The sequence below is a fragment of the Halyomorpha halys genome, unplaced genomic scaffold (assembly GCF_000696795.3).
Source record: "Halyomorpha halys isolate HHAL.00 unplaced genomic scaffold, Hhal_1.1 Scaffold74.1, whole genome shotgun sequence".
Classification (NCBI taxonomy): domain Eukaryota; kingdom Metazoa; phylum Arthropoda; class Insecta; order Hemiptera; family Pentatomidae; genus Halyomorpha; species Halyomorpha halys.
The window spans coordinates 1,339,762-1,352,185 of NW_027104736.1; positions in this window are offsets into that span (position 1 = coordinate 1,339,762).

Here is a 12,424-nt window from a genome sequence, read left to right on the forward strand (position 1 = left end):
AAATCTTTATGCTTAACGGGTCTGCGATTAGACATTCTACGAGAATCAAGCCGCAGAATGAGAATTTATTTGCCTCGTTACCTCGTTTCCCTGTTTTTCCACATCACTCCTCAGGTTAACTCGTTTTTCCCCTTTATGCACTTTCTTCAAAAGCGATGTTTTGCCGTTTGAGGTTGTCTTTCTCTTATTTTACCATTGACACCTTACTTTTATCTTAAAAGTTAACAAATCAATCGTATCTGCTAGAGTAATTGATTGAAATTCTTTATCTCACATTTTATTTATCTTTTTTTTTTTTTTTTGTAAGAGAACCAACAAAATTAAAATTTTAGAAGAAAGTCCCTTTTACGCTTGTGAATAACCCTTTGACCCATAACCAATTAGGAATAAAAGCTCTCCTTTAGATATTCATGTTTTACTTTGACTCAAACTCCTTACAGCCCATTGACATTTAAGTTTTACTTGATATAACTTGTATTTAGCAATCCATTACACATGAATTATTAAATAAAAATAACCTTTGCTATTATCTCGTTTTTCATAAACTATTTTCTGCATCAAATATTAATTATAACTTTAAGGACAAAACATCCACAAAAACGCTATAGAAAAAAATGTTACCTATTAATGTTTTTTTTGTCATTAGAGTATTCATATATCATTAGAGGTAATGGATGAACTTAACTTAAAATTTATTGATGTTATGTATCGACCTAATGAGGTTTCTGAATGATTATTAGTTTAAATATTGAAGATTGATTGGACTAAGTTATAGTTATTGTTCAATGCAGAATCTAGAAATTATTCGAATGGAAAGTTCAGAAGAAAAAGATATTGCAGGGGAGGCAACCCATATGACTTGCGGGCAACTTTAGAACTGCATAGTAACTCCGCGACCTGCATATACAATAGCATATCCTCATATTAGATTTAGACCCCGTATAGACATTTTTTCGGAGTGAAAAATTGAAAGATAATGCGTTATTATTATTGTATTTACTATTATTCTTAATAACAATAATACCAAACGGACGTTGTAATATATAATTAGTAATATATAGCACTAGGTTATCTATATATATATATAAAGGGGAGCGAGCGAATTTTTGACCGCAAGAAACATTTTTATTTGAGAACTGATTTTCTTGCAGTATTTTCAAAATGTTCCATTTTGCCGTGGAAAGGTTTAAAGATAATGAAATCCCCGGGTTCTCCAGTAGAAGAAAAGTTATGAGCAAAGTTAAGTGTAAGGCTCGGGGCAAAGTAAGTCAGCAATTAAAAAAACAAAACAAATAAAAGGAAATCATATTTGTTTTTAGCTTCGTCTTAATGTACTAAATACCATTTTTCAAGGAAATTAAAAATCATAAATTTTTCTCTTTATAAGAGGATAAATATGGATTCCAATTAGGAAAAAATCCACACGTTTTATTCTATATATTCGCTTTTAATTTGTTTGATTTGACCAATTTTGTGCCCTCTGGTGCATATAAAGCAATATAAAGCACTAAACTATTACTAAGTTTGGTATAGATCAGTTGAGCGGTTTTGATGTTATTTCCATTTTTTAGATTTTAGTGCGTTAATTTATGCGAAAAACACTGATCTCGTGCAAAAATTTAGGACTAAAATTTTTTCTGATTTTTTTTTCAATTCGTATCTAAGGGTTTTTCAAGGTGATGAAAAGAAATATCATAATTTTTTCACTCTTCAAAAATCTTTTACTGCACTTTCATAGATAGGTCGGTGTCAATGTTTTCAATATTTTGAGCCACAGGGAGTGCTTTTATTTAAAAACTAGGATAACAAAATTGCATTAAATAATAAGAAAAAATCACTTAAATTGGACCAGGTCTATAATACAGTCAATTTTGGTTCCGTTTTTATTTTCAATGTGTTCTCCGAAGGTTACTATAATTACTTTCTTTTCTTCTATATAAATATATTTATTTTTGTAAATATTTCTTTTCTTCTATATAAAAATACTTTCTTATCTCTTACTTTTACCACACTTTCATAGGGCAGTCGGTCTCGATTTTTTCAATATTTTAAAAATTTTGATGCACAGGAAGTGATTTTATTTAAAAACTATTTATATTTTAGGGTTTATATTTATGAAAAATAAAATTTCCTCAAAGAAGAATAAAAATCGCCTAAATCGGGCCAGTATTATATGATGATACGGTAATAATTAGTCGTTTAAGCCAAAAAAAAAAACCTATTTTACAATATCATATAAATAAATTTTACAATAATATAATTGTCATCAATTATTCATTTAATCTATATATATATCCTCAAATATAGCAATATCAAGCATTGCCGGGACAGCTAGTATGTTATAGTTGGAAACCGAATACTTTTCGCACACAACACTAAAATCTATCATGTAATTAATACGAAATGTAAATAAGAAGGATTGTTGAGAAGAATAAATTAGTCTTTCAATTGAACTTGTTAGTGGCATTCCTCAACATGTATCCTCTGTAGATGACAAAAAAATCTAGAGTTCATCTGCATCAAAAATAAACAACACTTATGATTACAGATAGAATTAATTTTTACTTTATGATGATATCTAAACATTTTTTCATATCCAATAAATGAAGCTCCATTTCCTTATTCAGCAAGTTTTTAGCCTCTTTCTATATCAGTTGTGAGTTTTTAGGATGTTGCATTATCTTTGTTTGGCCGTGTTAGCTATAACGTGTATGTAGGATTTTATTAATCATATATTAGGTACGATTTTGAGGGGGATGCCCATTATTGATTTTATTAGTAATGCGTATATATTTTCTTCTGCCTAAGTGACAGTTTTCGGAAATTAAGAAAATAGGAAATAAGGTCATTTTAATCTTTTTTCGGGGTTTTTGATTTCATATTAACATTAAGCTATTCTGTTGAAGCCAAGTTAAGATATGTCTGTCTTTGTTATAATTGTCGGGAATTTTGTTCTTTTGATTTGTTAGGATTCAGACCCATTGTTTTAACTCGATCAGAATCGCTTATGAAAGCGACTGTTCATAGATATAGATAAAGGAACAACCAAGACAAAAACAAATACGGTATGACATTTGTCCCAAGACATTCGTATTGAGCAGCAAGTATTTTATTTATTTAGTTTTTAACAAAACGCATAATTTAACTATTTACTTGAAATTATTTTAAAACTTCGAAAGGAAAGGTAGAAATAAGATGACCTAACGCACACTGTGTGAACATATCAGGATCTGACAAGGAGTTATCTGTTCATGTCAGGATGGGAGAGTATCCCATTCGGATGGCCTTATCTCCAGCTTCTGATTCTTTTTGACGGTTTTATCTGAGCCTCTCGTGGTTGTGCGTTCACGATGGTTTTATTTTCAAATATGTTATAGGGGTAATATTTTTTTTTTCGTTTCAGGGGAATTCACCTGTCGAATATATTTCACTATCACAAAAAAAATGCAGGAAAGGAATGATAAGGTTTTAAATTTAACTAAAAAATTGTCTTATGAGATTTATTGTTGTGCCTAGGTAAGTAATTTAACAAGTGACCTTTTAGTGTACTTACGCGTTAGGGAGAGGAGAAAAACCTTGTAACTTAAGTGTCACGTATCAACGTATCAAGCATTATACTTTGGAAACTTCCTTCTTCATAAAAAAATGACTAATTTAAAAATTACACTCTTATTTTCAATGGTCTTTATTGAAAACGATCGTTAGAAATAAATTCTTAAAATACTTGTATAACCATCTAATTGGTAAGTATGGCTAGTGTTGATTTTGCTAAATAAAGAATTTACGTAATAATAGTTATAGGATGATATGAGTCTTCCAATTTAAAATTAATCCATAGGAATAAAAAGAACATTTTGTTTTTCCAAAGTAGAGGAACAACGGTTTCTGGTGAATTTTTGTATAGTGTAAGTTGTAAATAGGCGTTTCTGATGTTAAAATTTTGCTATAAAATATTTAGGTATTATGAGATAATTTGTTTTTCCCTTATAGTTTTATATTGTGTTTAATGTAAAATATATACAAATAAATTTTATTGCTACGTTTTACTTAGGTTTATAATTTTCCATTTTTTTATTATATAAATGGATTCTAAATGCTTTTATTTATATTTTTCCTCTTAATTTAGTTACTTAACTTCATTGAAATTAATATAGTGATTATTAATGATACCATGCCTTTCCTGTTTTGTTTCAAGAAATATACTTTATGAATCAAAACTCATTTTATCGTGATATTTTAATTAAAAATTATTTTTAAATATTATGATTACGATTATGTTACTATTAAAACAATGTCTTGGTGTTTAAGCTATGATATTTCATAAGTCATAAAAAATCTTTTTATATAATAAAAAAAATCAACGAATCTTATGCATATCTTAAAGTCATTTCAAAAGGATTCTTGAAGTAAGTAAGATATATAAAGGTATTCTACGAAATAATAGTTAGGACAAGATGTTTATTCAATGATGCTTTAATGTTTTTTAAGTAGCGTACCAAAACATATTTTTGATTTTTTTTTTCCTTACAATGTAAGATTATTAACTTAATTGGAATATTTATTGCTTAAGATAAATTTCTAGTACTCTCTAAAATCGATACATAACTGTTCAACGGGTTAGCGAAAATGTTTTTATTTCCGTATTTAATTAAAAATTAATTTATTTTCGAAATTATTGTGTAGGTTATCAATTTAAATTTTAAAGATAGGTACAGCTACGAATTTTATAAAATTTAACTATTAACAAGCCTCGACACTTGACGGAGGAGATTAGAACAACGTTGAACATGTTTAACATTGTTATCTCCTCTTCCTACCAATGCAACGGTATTGGGTAATTCAACTCAACGCTAGGATAATATGGTTAGACCTTCTCTGGGACATCATATTATGTTAAATCTGACAACTTTACTTGTTTGCCTGATTAAATTGCAGAACTATAAGTTTTATTTGTCAACATAATTTTAAGAAATTGGTTCCAAAGTTGTAGTTATAGATTGAATAAATTGACTATTAAATAAATTGAATTTATCGATAAACACTATTGATCATTGAATGACTATCGTAAATTGAGTACATATTTTCAAAATGGTTTAGTTTTGGTAATAGTTAAGCTGAATTTTCTGTTATTTTGATCTTACAATAGATAGAAATATTGCTATGGTGTAGGTCTTACTATTAACCAAATTTTACTTCGAAATCATTGCTTCAAACTAAGTTCAAAATGGTATCTAGGACACTATTTCCACACAGTTCTATAAATATAAAGATATATTTATGATAAGGTTCGACGCTGATAACACTTTCAGTCTTCATTTACCCTAAAATCTAACTACCCAAGTTCAGATGGTCGGCATCCAGGAACATTTACACGGTTTATCGTTGGTACCATTTTGGTGATTTGCTTGATGACCATTCCAATTACTTTGTAACGCTGAAATTCAGTATATTTAATCTAGTCGTAAATAGCAAAACATTTTACTAGTGTCGGTTGACAGATTTCAGTAAAGTACTCAATATTATACGTGACCGATTATTTTAAAAAGTAATTATTCATAGGAGAACGTATGCATCCGTAGAGATAAGGAAGACATATTATAGTTTAGTTTTTTTCTTAATATTTTTATTCTTAAGTGCACCGCCCATATTGCTACTTATATGCTCCATTCTTGGTTATTTTGGGACCTAATCATTTGCAAGTATGCAACAGTTTCTGCTATCTTCACCCAAGAGCATATCCTCAACTCCAACAAGCCTGAAGCCTGCAACTCAGAACCGACATTGGATTCTAAAACAACTTAAAACAGTGCTAAATATTTCCCGTATGCACAAAAATAACCGCACATCTGTAGAGTATTATGAAGAGTGTGGCGACTTCTAGAAAATATACCAGTGTATTTTTTTTTATGTACATTGATGGTTTCAAATCAGTAAGCCTATCCACTTCGTCTTTCCCTACCCGAGATTCAACCCATAAATTTAAATAAAACCACCGAGCTCCACGCGATGGCATCATCCCCTCAATAATTTTCAATATCTCAAAAGACCATTGCAATAATTTCAGATTCATCGGGCTCACTAAAAAGTTTGAGATATGTGTGCCCCGAGAGATTGGATTCTTATGATGAGTGGATCATCATAAGAATCCAATATTTCTTTTTAAAACTATCAGATTAAAGGTAAGCCTATAAATTTCATATAGGTCACCAGCCACATTGGCATTGTTGGCAACGAGCTGCCAGACAAACCTGTCACTCACGCTCCTTGGTCGAGGCACTGCCGTTCATACCCCATCAGAAGTCAGTGGACTGGAATAAAAATATCGGGTGTGATAATATTGTAGGCCATATTATTATTGCATATAATAAGATACCTGCTAGAACTTGTAAATAAATATTTCTTATAAGTAATTTAGATGGTTTAATATTATAATTTATTTGGACAATACTTTATTTAGCGTAAGGAAAATATTTGATTTTCATAGAATGAAAAGAGGTTTTTATTCGTATTGATACTATCCAATAATTTATTTATCGTTTTCTGTGTTTTGAAAGATATGTCAATATCATTTATCATATTTTTAGTTCCTGGTTTCGTTTGGTTGTTAAATGAATATTGAGATTTGAATCTTTGAACACTTTGCCGTTGTATAAAATTAATATGAGGTCTTAACAAGTTGTGAAGTAATAGGTAAGGTAGGTGATCTACCTGGGTACAGCGTGTTAAGTTGAGATAGAGTGAGTCGCATCTTAATTCTTCACTTCTCAATTATTATTTATAACATAGAGAAAAAAAATTAAGAAAAAGAGAATCAATTGAGGCTTATGAAAGGACTAAATAAATTAGAGACAGGCCTAAGAGAACAAAAGACAGCGGACTGAGGGAATAGGACTATTGTTTGAAGTAAATTTTAATGACCGTAGGACAATACAGCCATTGTATACAAATGTTTTATTTGACCATTTGTTGATTAAGTTAGGAAGAGGAAGCTTTGGTTCTGAGTAGGCTCTCGCAGTCGTTATTTCTGGTCACTGAGTGATCTTTGAACTAGGTGTAATATTTTTTCATTGTACGATAAGAACATGTATGATGAACTTAGAAGATATTATGAAGATAGAATGTAAGATATTAGGCAACTAATGTTGAATAAACTTTTTTTGCTGCTCAAACAGAAAGTACCTTTTCATTACTGTCCTCCGAGGATCTACTCTTGAGTAAGGATAACATCCTCTTTCAATGCTAAAAAATATTTCTAATGCTTAGGAATCAACACATGATCACCACATTGGGTAATAACCTATTCAGAAATAATGCGTTTTAATCATTTCCTGCCGTAGGTTGTAGGAATTTACAAGAAAGTATCCTATATCTAATCTGAAGATTCAAAGAGATGAGTTATTTTTCTTTTTTTACAGAATATGAGAAATATGACTGTTTTTTAAACGGTTTTATAATAGAAACAATGCAGAGAACAGAATAAGTTTATAATTTAATTTTCTACCAAAATCTGTCATCCTACATTGAACATCTATTTTAGAAAACCAGTATTACATTTTTTTCGATTAGTTTGGAAATTAGGCTTTAGGCCTTAGGGTAGGGACTCCTTTTGTGATGAGAACAGAAGAAAATTAGTTTTTTTTATAAACTTCAATGGAATAATCCTATTTCTCGATTGTCAAATTATTCTGACAAACAGAATTAATAATTATTTTTACCGATGTTTTAGTTATAACAGTTGTTGGATTATTTTCTGCCTAAATTTGCATGGGAGTAATAATACTAACACTTACCTTTCGGTTTCCTCATGTTTTAGATGATCTATTAGGGATTATAAAATAATAATAGATTTTACAATTACAGTTTTCTTACCTGAATTTATCTTCTATAAAGAATCTCCAGGGTACAGATTTTCTGGTTGAGAACACTACCAATAATGATTTCATGACTTCAGGTACAACTAGTACCCTTTTTTTAATCACTTTAGTAAAATAAAGCAATATCTAGCGCTATCAAGCGTTCCCTTTATGAGCTTGCTACCACAACGACAGTAGTAGGCAACTAGAGATAGCCATTTTTCTTTATTCAGGGATTGCTAAAGGACTTCGGTTGAAAATTCTCACCCCCATCAAGTAGGCACCTGAGAGGCTGTTCCCCGGGAACGAGAAGAAAAAGAGACGAGAAAATCAAGGTAGAGATATGAGACCTTTTATTTAACAATTTTAACAATGATCAACCTACTACAGAGTACGCTTACTTTTTTTTCTTCTAGCTCCACCATTCCACTTCTAGCCCCTTCAGCCATCTCGCCATCATCCTTATCATAATTTAATGATCATATGATTAAAAATGCCTTAACCTTTCAATTCAAATGTTTCAAGTTTGACAACCTCCCAAAACATGTAAATAAATTTAATATAATTAATTTTTTCTTCCACTCATACTAAACACCAGCATATTCAAATGTGATTCTGTGCCTGGCCTTAAGTTGAAGGTGTTGATCTCTATACTCCTTATATTATTGATAATACAAGTTTGTTATTTTTATTATTGATAATACAATTTTGTTATCACTTAAAGAGCTGCTCAGAAAGAGTTCCATTATTATTTATTAAATTAAATATCAAAGATAGTTTTACTGAATAAAAATTTCCGTAACATAGAATGGGTCATTACTTCTTCAGATTTACTGACAGAATGAATAATTTATCCTAGCAATAATAAATCACTAATGAATTTCAATCATATTCCAATGATATTTGTAAATTTAAAATTTCCTATAATTTTTTTTTTCTGAAACGGGAATAAAATAAATAATTTATTCTTAAAAACTTTGTTGTGGCTTTTCATGTTTTTAAATGGGATTAATTTTTTGTTTATAATATTAAAGAAAATACGTTTCATATCATATTTTTTATTTAAAATTGTAAAAACAAAAAAAAAACGTGATAATCAAGAGCTTTGAGGTAAGTTTACCAGAGTGGCTGGTTCATAACGTTGTGGGTTTGATTCTCTCTTGGGTCAGTCAATATTTGTTTCTCGGTGGCCCAGAGAAATGAATCTCAGCATATCGTCTCTGATCCTGGATAGGTCCTTGATGAAAGACTTGAGTAATGTTTATTTGAAAATAAATAACTAATAGCTAATAATTTTTATCTGTTGTCACCGTTACTTGGTTACTCTGTGCTTTGACTTGGCCACAAGTGTTAATTATAATTATTTATATAGAGTACTAATTATTTTTCTATAATTATTAGTCATTCATGATATTTCCTTGATAAAAACACTGCTCTTAGTAAATCCTTCATTTATTTTTAACAACTTCGAAGAAGTCTATTCCACTTCTGGTCAGTAGGACTCCTCCACTCCTAATGCTTCCTCTCTTTCTGCATTCAAGTCCTGTTTCTTTATCCATCTTTATTCCCTCTACGAAAAAAAATTTCTTTTTGTCCTGAACTGATTTGGCTCAAATTCCATTTAATAAGAAAAATCTAAATTTATATTTACAACGGTAATGGTAGTGACCGAGAATGATCTGATATTATTTTTTAAAACGTAATGAGGATTTGTCTATTATTCTCTGGTCAAAAGGAAATAGTAGGAATCTGTTTATACCACTAATGAACCATAAATGAACTGTATATTTTTTAAGTCATAAAAAGTGTCCTTTTGGATATTGTAGATTTTCTTTTAGGGAAGGCCATGAAAAAGTTAATAATTCTTTATACTGGATATTATAGCAACATAAGTAAATTATACGTTTTAAGAAGAAAATTTTTTGAGTGGGAGTGACTAGAGCAAACTCTGCAGACTGCGCCTATGGGTTCATGGGGCGCGGTAATGTAAATATCTCTCCCCATGATCTCGTAGGTGTTGCTGCAACCATCTGCTGAGGATCTACTATAAGAAGTTCAACAATAAGGAGTAAATTATTATTTTTTTTATATTATTTAAAAAAAATATTATTTAAGTTATACATGCAAGTTAAAGAAAGATGTAAATATATAATATGTATATAATAATATATTTTGTATATACTGGTGTAGTATAACTAATATATAATATATTATTTGTATATATAGAATATTCTTCTAGAGAACAGCAATTTGATTTTAAGAAAATGTTGAGCAACATTTTTCAATTTATATTCTTAAATAAATATGGTGGGCAGGATATCTGGCGCAAGTCCCGTGGAAGATACTTGACGAAAGTCATTATATTACATAAATTGCACTTCGGTATACCGTTGGAAATTCTGTCTTAGGGGTGTTCAAAAGTTGCATGAATCCCTCTCGAAAATGTATATAAATTCAGTCATTATAAATTTTCGATAAAAAATTAATAGGCTTAAAAATTTATTTAAGCTTCAAATATCACCATTATTTCTGGAATTATTTATTTATATATGAAGGTCCGGTAATATATAGGGTGTACCATTTTAGATGTACGAAGTATTATAGCATTAGTATAACAAACATGAACTATAATATTCATAATACTAGAATAAATAAAAAATAGCGTTACGAAGTACAACAAAAATAAAAAGTAATTGTAACGAAATAATCTTCGTGAAACAGTTCGTTAGACGCCAACAATACTTGCCTATGTACATTCCTCTATTAGCCAGTTTTCAAACCTAAAAGTACTTGACTGCATTCGGCTCGTTCAATTAAATTGTCATCCTACTTCTGTAATAACATTATTAGGGATTTTTCACATTAAAACTTTTGAGTAGATTTTTAATAAATTTATGTTTTGTAGTTTTCTACCCTCAGCGTTAGGTAAATGTATAATTTAAACAAGAATAAATAAATGACTAAGGGAAGTCCAATGAGTACCATCTTGAGGGAGTAGAAGAGAGTTTGTAATTATAGTTGAGCCCATTCAAACCGGATTGGAGCCAAGGCTGTCAGCGAGTGCCTATTCTTCTATCTCTCTTAAATTAAAACGTTAACTTGTTAACATTTGGTTCAAACTATATAGAGAGTAGTGTCGTAGTGAGGGGAAGTAAGAGAGTAACACCTCCACGGCGCTTTGGTCGGCGAAAGCATTTTCTTATGAAAGCTTCATATGATTTCATGCTCAACGTTTTATTTACATTAAGGTAAAAACGAGGAGTATAATTACCTTTTTAAGCATTTTTGTGATGGTTACAGTTTGTGAAAACTGTTGGAGAATTTATAAGACCTCTAATGACCATAAGAACTATAAGAAAACATAACTAAATAAATGAAAACAAAATTAAGCAAATGATTTATTGTGAAATCGTGAAGTGTGAAAATATTCAACTGAGTAAAGGTGTTATTAAACTAATACTACTTGATTGGTAGGAATCCGATCATCTGTAAGAGTTGAAATCGGCTTACGAAAAAAATCCTTTTAGATTACCATTTGAAATTGTCGAGGAAATCCGAATTTACACCCACTACACTATTAAGTATTTACTAACCATTATTTATTTTATTTTAATTATTCGATTAAGAAGGAAAGCAGTAGCAAACTAAAGGTATTTTTCAAAAACTATTATAATACAAAATAAAATAGAAGCAGAAAGCTAGAGTTATACTACTGTATTCTGTAAGAAAAAAAATAGTTGTAATTTACACGTCCGATGTAAAGGTAAATTTATTGTACTTTAATTTACATTTTGTTTTTTTTTTATAAACAGCGTTTTAAAAATTTAGATTCTAGCATATGGTAAACAACATCACTAGTCCAGTCTTTACAGACCGAATGTAAGGCATAATATTTCTGATTTGCACAATTATTTGTGGGAATCAAAATTTTTTTTTTTTTAATTTTTCAATTATGACCTAGTCATTTTTCTAGTCTCATTCGTTTAGTTTGGGTTCCATTATTTTAAAAAGCTATTTATTGTAATATAATAATCTTTTTATTTAGTTGAATTAAAGCATAAATGAATAATGTATCTAATTTAATACGCAATTTATAAGTTTGAGCTATTATGAAATTAAACGTTTCTACTTGAGTTTGATGTTTGAATTTAATTTTTACAGCAATTGCCGTTTTAAGAGTTTATAATCTACCTATGTTAAAATAAATCCCACTTACTATCAGATTTTGGTTTAAATTAATACTAAATAATTTCAAAACATTAATCACTTTATTAAACTACTGCCCCTTAGTAAATCCCCGTTTATAGATCTGACTATTAGCATAGGAAACCATGGAAATATGAAAATATATATTTACGAATTCAGTTTATTTATGCGTGTGAACAAACGCTATTGTTATTAATAGTTTCTATCAGTTATTATTATAAAACGTCTCCAACGGCTATTATTATAGTCTGTATAGTTGTTTCTAAGAACATATGGCCTATTAAGGTTGGCTTAAGTTGCCGTTTTGGGACCAAAGGAAATTACCTTTGTCTCCTTGACCAAATCATATGTTTCTACTTTATCGA